This window comes from Oryza sativa, chromosome 8 (genome assembly GCF_034140825.1).
Source record: "Oryza sativa Japonica Group chromosome 8, ASM3414082v1".
In the NCBI taxonomy this organism is placed as follows: Eukaryota; Viridiplantae; Streptophyta; class Magnoliopsida; order Poales; family Poaceae; genus Oryza; species Oryza sativa.
Window position 1 is genome coordinate 10,066,536 of NC_089042.1, and position 8,842 is coordinate 10,075,377.

General features: G+C 41.8%; 1 long non-coding RNA gene across 1 annotated transcript; it reads right to left on the reverse strand.

Moving 5' to 3' along the window:
- Nucleotides 1-5,169: 5,169 nt before the first annotated feature.
- LOC136351331 (uncharacterized) lies at nt 5,170-7,628 on the reverse strand. The gene is made up of 2 exons (XR_010734342.1): nt 7,005-7,628; nt 5,170-6,687 (listed from the first exon to the last, which is right to left on the reverse strand). It is a non-coding gene; the product is annotated as an uncharacterized lncRNA (long non-coding RNA).
- Nucleotides 7,629-8,842: the final 1,214 nt, after the last annotated feature.

Genomic DNA, 8,842 nt, shown 5'->3' on the forward strand with positions numbered 1-8,842 from the left:
CGGCGACGGCGCGTGAGAGCTGCGGTGGCGGCATACGGGTGCTACAGCGGCGGCATGTGAGAGAGGCGGACGAAAGGGCTTCGGCAACGACAGTCCGCGAGTGCAGCAATGGCGGCATGCAGGAGTTGCAGCGACGCGTAGGTGCGGCACCGACGACGACGCGCGAGTGCTCCCGCGGCGGCGCGTAGGAGCAGCTCAGCTGCAGCAGCGACGGCATGCGGGAGATGGCCATCGAGCATTCGAGCTCCATCTGGTTAGCCTCCGGGTTTTTTTTTTAAGCCTGTGGGGATACCTTAACTACGTGTTTGTATTTTTCTTGGATATGTACAGTTTGAGATTGATGTTGTAAAAAATTTATCAAATCTGTGAAGTGTAAGTTAAATTTGTCAAAAATATATCAAATTTATGTCAAAATTATCGAAATTTGTCAAACGTATGTTAAATTTATCAAACCCATATCAAAATTTCTCAAATATAACACCGCCTTGTCAAACCTGGATAAATAAACAAAAATAATAAAAGTAGGGTCAAATGAGCAAGGGCATAAACAGTATCTTTGTCATGAGCTAACGCCGTTAGGTTGCCTTCACAGAATAGGGTCAAGCCTGATCTTCATTTTTGAAAAAGAGGGTCAAATGAGCAAACTTAAAAAAATAGGACCAAATTAGAAATTAGGCATCAAAATAGGGTCAAAAACGCAATTGCCCCTAGAAGTTACTACACTCTTAGAGGGAAGTAACTGTGGAAAAAAAATTAGAACTAACTTTTCGCGATGTTAGAAGTTCCTCACTGTTTGAAGGAAAGTCATTTTGAGAAAAGTCGAAGCAACTCTTTGCTGTATTTTAAGTAATTATATTGTTAGAGGAAAGTAATTCTTCATGGTATTACACGTAACTAGAGGAAGTAATTCTTTATGTTTTTTGAAGTAACAACACCACAAGAGGAGTGAAAAACAAAAATAAATTTTAAATAATCTGAATATATTCAATATTGAACTCGTTTTGTTAATTTTTTAAGTAGAGTATGATGGTTCAATTTGATCTTAAAACTAATATACGGTTTAAAAGATATACGTCATTTCTTATCACAAAGCTGCACGTGATGGCCGGAGAAGGCGGTGTTCCTATTTTGGGAAAGTATGTTGGCTCGCTACTTAGGTTTAAACTGCTACCGTGCTTTGTCCTACTCCCTCCGTCCCAAAAAAAAGGTAAACCGTGGGTTCCGTGTCAACGTTTGACTATCCGTCTTATATGAAATTTTTTTTATAGTTAGTATTATCATTGTTGTTAGATGATAAAATATGATTAATACTTTATACGTGACTTGTCTTTTTAAACTTTTTCATATTTTTTTTAAATAAGACGGACGGTCAAATGTTGGACACGGAAACCAGGGTTTGTCTTTTTTTGGGATGGAGGGAGTAGACTCATAGTCATGTCCTTCTATCGATGGGTCATCCCTTGGCTGTGTTTTTTTAAGGAGTTGTGAATCCCTTCCCTCCACACGTAAAACGAAATGATAGATTAACACATGACTAATTAAATATTAGCTTAAAAAAACTTAAATATATATTAATATTAATTTTTAAAACAACTTTTTATAGAAATTTTTTTGAAAAAACACATAGTTTAGGAGTTTGGAAAATGTGTGTACGAAAAATAAAATAGGTGAGTTGGAAATCAGGACAAAGAATGCCTTAAAAGTACTTAAAAGGCGGCATGTTGATTTGGCTATATGCCATTAATTAGTGCCATCTGAGACAGTGGTAGCCCTGTAGATCCACCCTATCCACAAATCCAAATATATGCTCCTAATTTCACATCCACCAACTTAGCACAGTTGGAGGTTAGTAGGTACAATTTTGCCATCATTATTTATACTCCTACCGAACGTTCATAAATCTATGTTCTTGTTTAGAAAAATATTTAGTCGAAATTTCAAAATTTTCAAGCAGCTGAAAGTTTTACCGATTCATACAAGTATACCACATGCCTTTAAATGCGTCTAAGTAATTAACACCTTTCTTATTATGAAAAATGCGCATTAGAAGTTTTAAATGGAGATATTTAAAGGAGTGCCGTATATATCACTAATATACATCCTTCCATCTGTGACGGCCCCTAACAAGACTGGAATTTGCGGGCCGTCACAAGGAAGTAATCTTAATCGTGCCGAAGTTTCGCTTGATTGAGATATGGTCGCACAACCATGGTAGGTCGGCATAAAACTAAAACCCGTCACGGATGACACTTATTTGTGACGGGTCATAGTTGAGGCCCGACTGAGATGAGGGTTCCATATCTCAATCGGGCCCTAAAAGAAGCCCGTCACAGATGACTGTCATCAACTAGAGGCCCGATTGAGATAAGTTTAATGCCCGTCACAGATGACACTCTTCTTTGACGGGCTTTTATTAAGGCCCGATAGAGATTACTTGTATACCCGTCACGGTTGATTGTTTTAGGGCCGTTACAGATATTTGTTGCACAGTATAAATACCCCCACCACCTAGTGTAACTGTATCCCATTGTTCACTATTTTGGTGGGAGGCTGTAGGGGGCGATTTTTTTGTCTTTTTTCCAAGGAAAACAGAAAAATCCCAAAAGTGATCAAAATGGAGCAATCAAGTGAGTAATGTTAATCATTAATTGAGCAATTTTATCACGTCTTACTTTAGCAATACTGATCTTATAAGATGTGCCTCTATTTTTTATATTTTGTAGCAATTGATCGAAGTTGGATGTATGCGAAAAATTTGAAACGTCATTCTACGGAGTACAGAAAGGGCGTAATAAATTTTATGAACGCCGCGGAGGAGGATAGGAAAAGAAGAAACAGTGATTACATGTGTTGTCTATGTGCAGATTGCAAGAATGAGAATATGTTTGATAGCAGAGAGGATGTACACGGTCATCTGATACAACAAGGATTCATTAAGGGCTATACATGTTGGGTGAAGCATGGAGAGCAAGAATCAGGAAGTGGAGCAGCAGCAGACAGAAGTGGTGCGCATAATTAGGAAGATGAAGATGAGCATGACATGTTTATACCTTCTCCATTGGGCGGTGAAATGGTTGATGTGGATCACGATCTGCTGCAAGACATGTTACGTGACGTTGAGGACCCAGCCCAGAATGAGAGAGATTCTATGAAGTTCAGCAGGTTGGTCAGTGATTCCGAGACGCCTCTGTACGCTGGATGCAAAGCAAAACACACTAAGTTGTCAGTTACCTTGGACCTAATGAAGCTGAAGGCAAGTAGTGGATGGACAGACAAGAGTTTTATAGATCTTTTAGGAATTTTGAAGGCTATGCTTCCTACTGAGGACACATTGCTCGGGACGACATACGAAGCAAAGCAGGTTCTGTGTTCATTGGGGTTGGAGGTCCGTAGAATTCACGCTTGTCCAAACGACTGCATATTGTACCACAAGCAATATGCGGACTTGGATGCTTGTCCTGTCTACAAGGCTTCTCGATACAAGCGAAAGAAAAGTGCTGACAAAGGAAAGAAGTCAAAGAGGGGTGGTCCGGGAAAGGTTGTGTGGTATCTACCTATCATTGATCTTTTCAAGAGAATCTTTGCCAATCCGAACGAAGCGAAGTTAGTACGTTGGCATGCCACGGAGAGAAGGAATGATGGTATGCTTAGACACCCAGCGGATTCGATTGAATGGAGGAATATCGATCGAAAACACAAAGACTTTGCTGCCGACCCTAGAAACATGAGGATATGTCTGTGTACGGATGGCATGAATCCTTTCGGTGACATGAGTAGTACTCACAGCACTTGGCCAGTTCTTATTGCGAATTATAACGTCCCGCCATGGTTATGCTTTAAACGGAAATATATTATGTTGTGCTTGTTAATCCAAGGTCCGAGGCAACCCGGCAATGATATCGATGTATTCCTGGAGCCTGTTATCGACGATCTTGAGATTCTTTAGAAAGAAGGTGTGGAAACTTGGGATGCATATGGTCAAGAGAACTTCAAGCTAAGAGTTCTATTGTTCTGCACCATTAATGACTACCGTGCACTCGGTAATCTTTCCGGACAAACTATAAAAGGAAAGAAGGCATGCTCCGATTGCAAGGAACATACACGAAGCCGGTGGCTGAAGAAATCACAAAAGATGGTATACATGGGTCATCGGAGGTGACTCCCGCTACATCACGCATTTAGAAGAAAGAAGAAAATTTTTAACGGTAAGAGAGAACTTCAGCCTACTCCCAAAGATTTGTCTGGAGATGAGGTTCACAATATGGTTAAGGACATAAGCAATGACTTTGGGAAGAAAAGAAAACGTAGCAAGACAAAGGAGAAGGGTATGTGGAAGAAAAAATCCATATTTTGACGGCTACCTTACTGGAAAGATCTTAATGTCCGTCATTGCATTGATCTCATGCATGTAGAAAAGAATGTGTGTGAGAGTTTGGTTGACCTGATGTTGAATATTCCCGGGAAGACAAAGGACGGGTTGAACGCGCAGTGAACTCCAGCCCATACGAGATGCAAAGACAGGTAGAGTGTACCTCCCTCCAGCCTGCCACACATTGTCGAAGGATGAAAAAATCGCAATGTTATCATGCTTGAAGGATATTAAAGTTCCATCGGGCTATTCAGCGAGGATAAGTAAGTATGTTAAATTGGATGATCTAAAACTTGTTGGAATGAAGTCTCACGATTGCCGCGTGCTAATCACACAAATCTTGCCAGTTGCTATCAGAGGCATTCTACCACCGAAAGTGCATCACACGATCCAACGTCTGTGCGCCTTCTTCTATACAATCGTACAGAAGGTTATAGATCCAGAAGATCTAGATGTGTTGCAGATCGATATTGTGAATACCCTCTATCACCTGGAGATGTTTTTCTCACTGTCTTTCTTTGATATAATGATTCATCTCCCTGTTCATCTGGTGAAGCAAACAAAACTATGTGGTCCGGCTTTTCAAAGGGAAATGTGGCCGTTTGAAAGGTACATGGGAGTTCTGAAGTCGTACGTTCGTAACAGAGCTAAACCCGAGGGGAGCATCATTGAAGGTTACACGACCGAGGAGGCTATTGAGTTTTGCGTCAATTACATGTCCGATGCCAATCGTATCGGAGTTCCTGCGTCTCGTCACGAAGGAAGGTTGTCAGGTGTTGGCACAATCAGAAGGAAAAGAATTAGGCCCGATCAAGCGTCTTACACGCAGGCTCATTACGCTATGCTCCAACATATGGCATGTCACGCCCGGAAATTCACTAGTAATTTCCGAACTAATTTGTGCATAAAATCCTCGTCCAGGAATCAGCCGAGGTACACAAACTGACAATTTAATATACAAATCCATCTTAATAATAACGTTACATACTTACAAAGAAAAGAAAACAACAGCGGAATTAACGGTCTAGCGATGGCTTCAGCTCCACTCCCACAGGCAACTCAACTGGGGTATAAGCCAAACGTCTTCTCCTTCTGGATCCTTTATCTTCAACTGAGGTTTGATTGATTATTGCAAGAATGAGCATATGACATACTCAACAAGCCACACAGCAAATATGCAAGTGCACAAGGATACCAAAGGATGGCATAATATAGGCTCATTTGCAAAAAGCAGCATTTAGCAAAACATTTAAGATAATTAAAACAGTAGAGTAATTAATCATCAATTTTAATCAACACTGAACAGCACACCCATGCTGCACAGGCCCAACCATCCTGAACAACCATACCCGGCTGTACAGATCTAACTCCAAACCAGGAGCTAAGCAAATTATTACCAGTTATAACATCCATAATTATTGTGAAAGGTGTGAGACTAATCACGAAAAACATTGCTCAACCCGCCCATAACCGCGGGCACGGCTATTCGAATAGTTTTACTCTGGCCAGAGGTGTACCACTGTACCCACAAGACACAACCCCACATCATGTCACCATGTGCCTCAATACCACCACGGTACCTCGGAAAGGAGTTGTGACAATACCCCTTGCACAACATAACCCATTACAGCGCACCTTTCCTGGATCATAATCACCCCCTTATAAACAAGGCATGGACTCCCCAGCGACCCCCGTGGACTTCTCGCCACTTCTCAGTCTGGCGCACTATAATGAATCACGCTACACAAAAGATAAAGCCGTTGCCCACGCTGGCTTGTGGTTGGCACGATAAATGTTTCACAACAGTAGCTCGCGAACCGGTCCTTAATTGTCATGAGCACGACTCTCAAAACCATGTGCTCACAACCTACCATTATCAAGTTTTAGTTGGCAAGTAATTAATTAACCAATCACGATTCACCATCGTGAACTATCATTAAGCCATCCTTAAATAATAGTGAGTCATAAGTTATCCCAATAGTGTGCTAATGTTTCTAAGCATGGCTAAGCAATCATAACTAATATCTAGCTGAACCAATATATAAAGTCCAACTAGTCAAGTTATAATAACCCAAGGTATCAAGGAATAAAGTAATCAATGCAAATTGGCCATAACAAAGGAATAAGTTCACACCACCCGGTGACATTCGAAAATAAATGCACAGTTGAAATAAATAGAGAATTTAAATATAGGATCAACATGCTCAAAGGATTGTGTTTAGGATCTATGTGACTTGCCTTGCAATAATCGGTCTTCAATTAATCTTCTGAACACTCCTGACGCACTCACGAACCTTCGCAACGACGGAAACGACAAGCTAACACGCAAAACAAAGAAAAAGACTAATAAAAACCAAATAAACAGTACATATAAAGTAAACAAACATGTAGATCATGATTTTAGATGAATTTAGCAACTTGAACCACTCAAAACCGAGTTACGATGATTTAGTTATGAATTTCCGAAGATTTAATCTATTAGAAAAACAGGAAAAAGAAAAACGATGATGACGTCATGATGACCTCATCAATGGCCGGACCAAGATGGCGACCTCGCCGGAGATTGGATGGTCGGCTGCGACTTTGGAGGACATGTACACGTAGAGGACGACGAGACGAACCCAATGGTACTCACCCTCGAACCAAACGACGAACGACGACGGCCGGCGACGAGGTCTAGCGGCGGCGCGGCTTTGGTCGGCGGTGGCGACGGGACTCCGGTGACCGGCGACAGCGGGGAGAGAGCGGCCGGGCTTCTCCACACCTCGTCGCACCTTACGGCGGTGACGGCGACCGGCGGCGACGACGGAGCCGGCGGCGCGACGCGGATGGAGTTCGGCCGGCGACGACGGCGGGGCGGAGCACGTGGCGGCGGCGCTACGAGGCACGGGAGACCACGGGATAGGGGGCAAACGAAAGAGGAGGACTAGGGGGTCCTATTTATAGCCTTGGATTGAAGAGATCGGACTCCTCCCGCAAGAAATCGATCCGGGAAAACAAAAACTCGGTTTTGGAGATAAACTCAAAAACGAGTTCGATTCGGATAAAATACTCAACGGTTTGCTCCTATTCTTGGGGGTAAAGATAGAGGAGGATAAGAGGAATATTTCCCCTCAACTAATTTGGAAAAAGGAGCAACGGGGAGGCGAGATTTGGAAGGAGGAGGCGGCACTGTGCACGGCACGGCTGGCTCGGGCTCTGCCTGAGCTGGAAGATGAACAGTAGCTCAGGGAGGGAAAATAGACTTTTCCGGCTAGGCTGAGAGGAGAGGAGGCGGCTCAGGTTGGGCCGGCGGAAGAGAGAGGAAGGAAAGGAAGGAATGGGCTGAAAATGGCCCAAGCTGAGGAGGAGGATTTTATTACTTTCCCAATTAAAATAATCACTTAAATGATCTTTGAATTATTAAAAATACTTCCAATGCTCAAATAATTTCAAGAAAAATCCTGAAAATACTTGGACACTCAAAGTACTTAACAAAATTACAATTAGACCATTTAGTGATTAATTTAATATGTGAGTAATTACTGAAATGCTCTTTGTATGATTAAAATTAGGAATTGAGCTCCGAAAAATCCGAGAATATTCCAGAGAGTATAATTAACCATGGAGAATTTAATAAAAAATTAAATCCATCCATGCTTTATATTTAGGAAATTTTATTTCCCACATTTAACTTCACTTGTAAATTAATGAACATTTAATATAAATTCTAATAATAATTTATTAAATAATTTATAAATCCTGAAACAAAAATCAGGATGTGACATGGCAGAAGTTGGCCCAGACTTGAGGAGCACTTAGCGAAAATCCGAGATGAGAACTTGGGGCGATCTGATGCATGGATTAACAGAGAACATAATTCTCGGTTCAACGAATGGTTCAAGAATCGTGTGACAATGCCCACGGATGTCCCAAATGAGACAGTACAGTTGTTGGGGATGGGACCGTCTTGGACCGTAGACATATGGCAAGGATACGATATAAATGGATACACATTTTACACCGTCAAACAAGATGACAAAAGCACAGTGCAAAACAGCGGCGTCTGTATAGATGCATTCAAGGATCAACTTGGGTCAAACACATACTACGGCCGCATTGAGGAGACCTAGGAGCTAAACTACGTCAAGTTCAAGGTTCCTTTATTCCGCTGCCGTTGGGTGAATCTACGCACTGGTATCAAAGCCGACAAGAAAGGTTTCACTTTAGTAGATCTATCAAGGGTGGGATACGCCGATGAATCATTTGTACTTGCGAAACAGGTCGAGCAGATATTCTACATAAAAGACACTGAAAGAGCATTTATGCCCCTAGTGGGTTTTGGTTTATTGATGACAAACGATTAAGGAACTAATGCACTTATTGAGTGTATAAGCAAGTGATTAGTCCAATGAAGAAGCTAGGAAAATGGACTTATAGATGGATGAGAATTAAAGAGAAGATATTGAAGATGCGGTATGAAGTGACTACCTA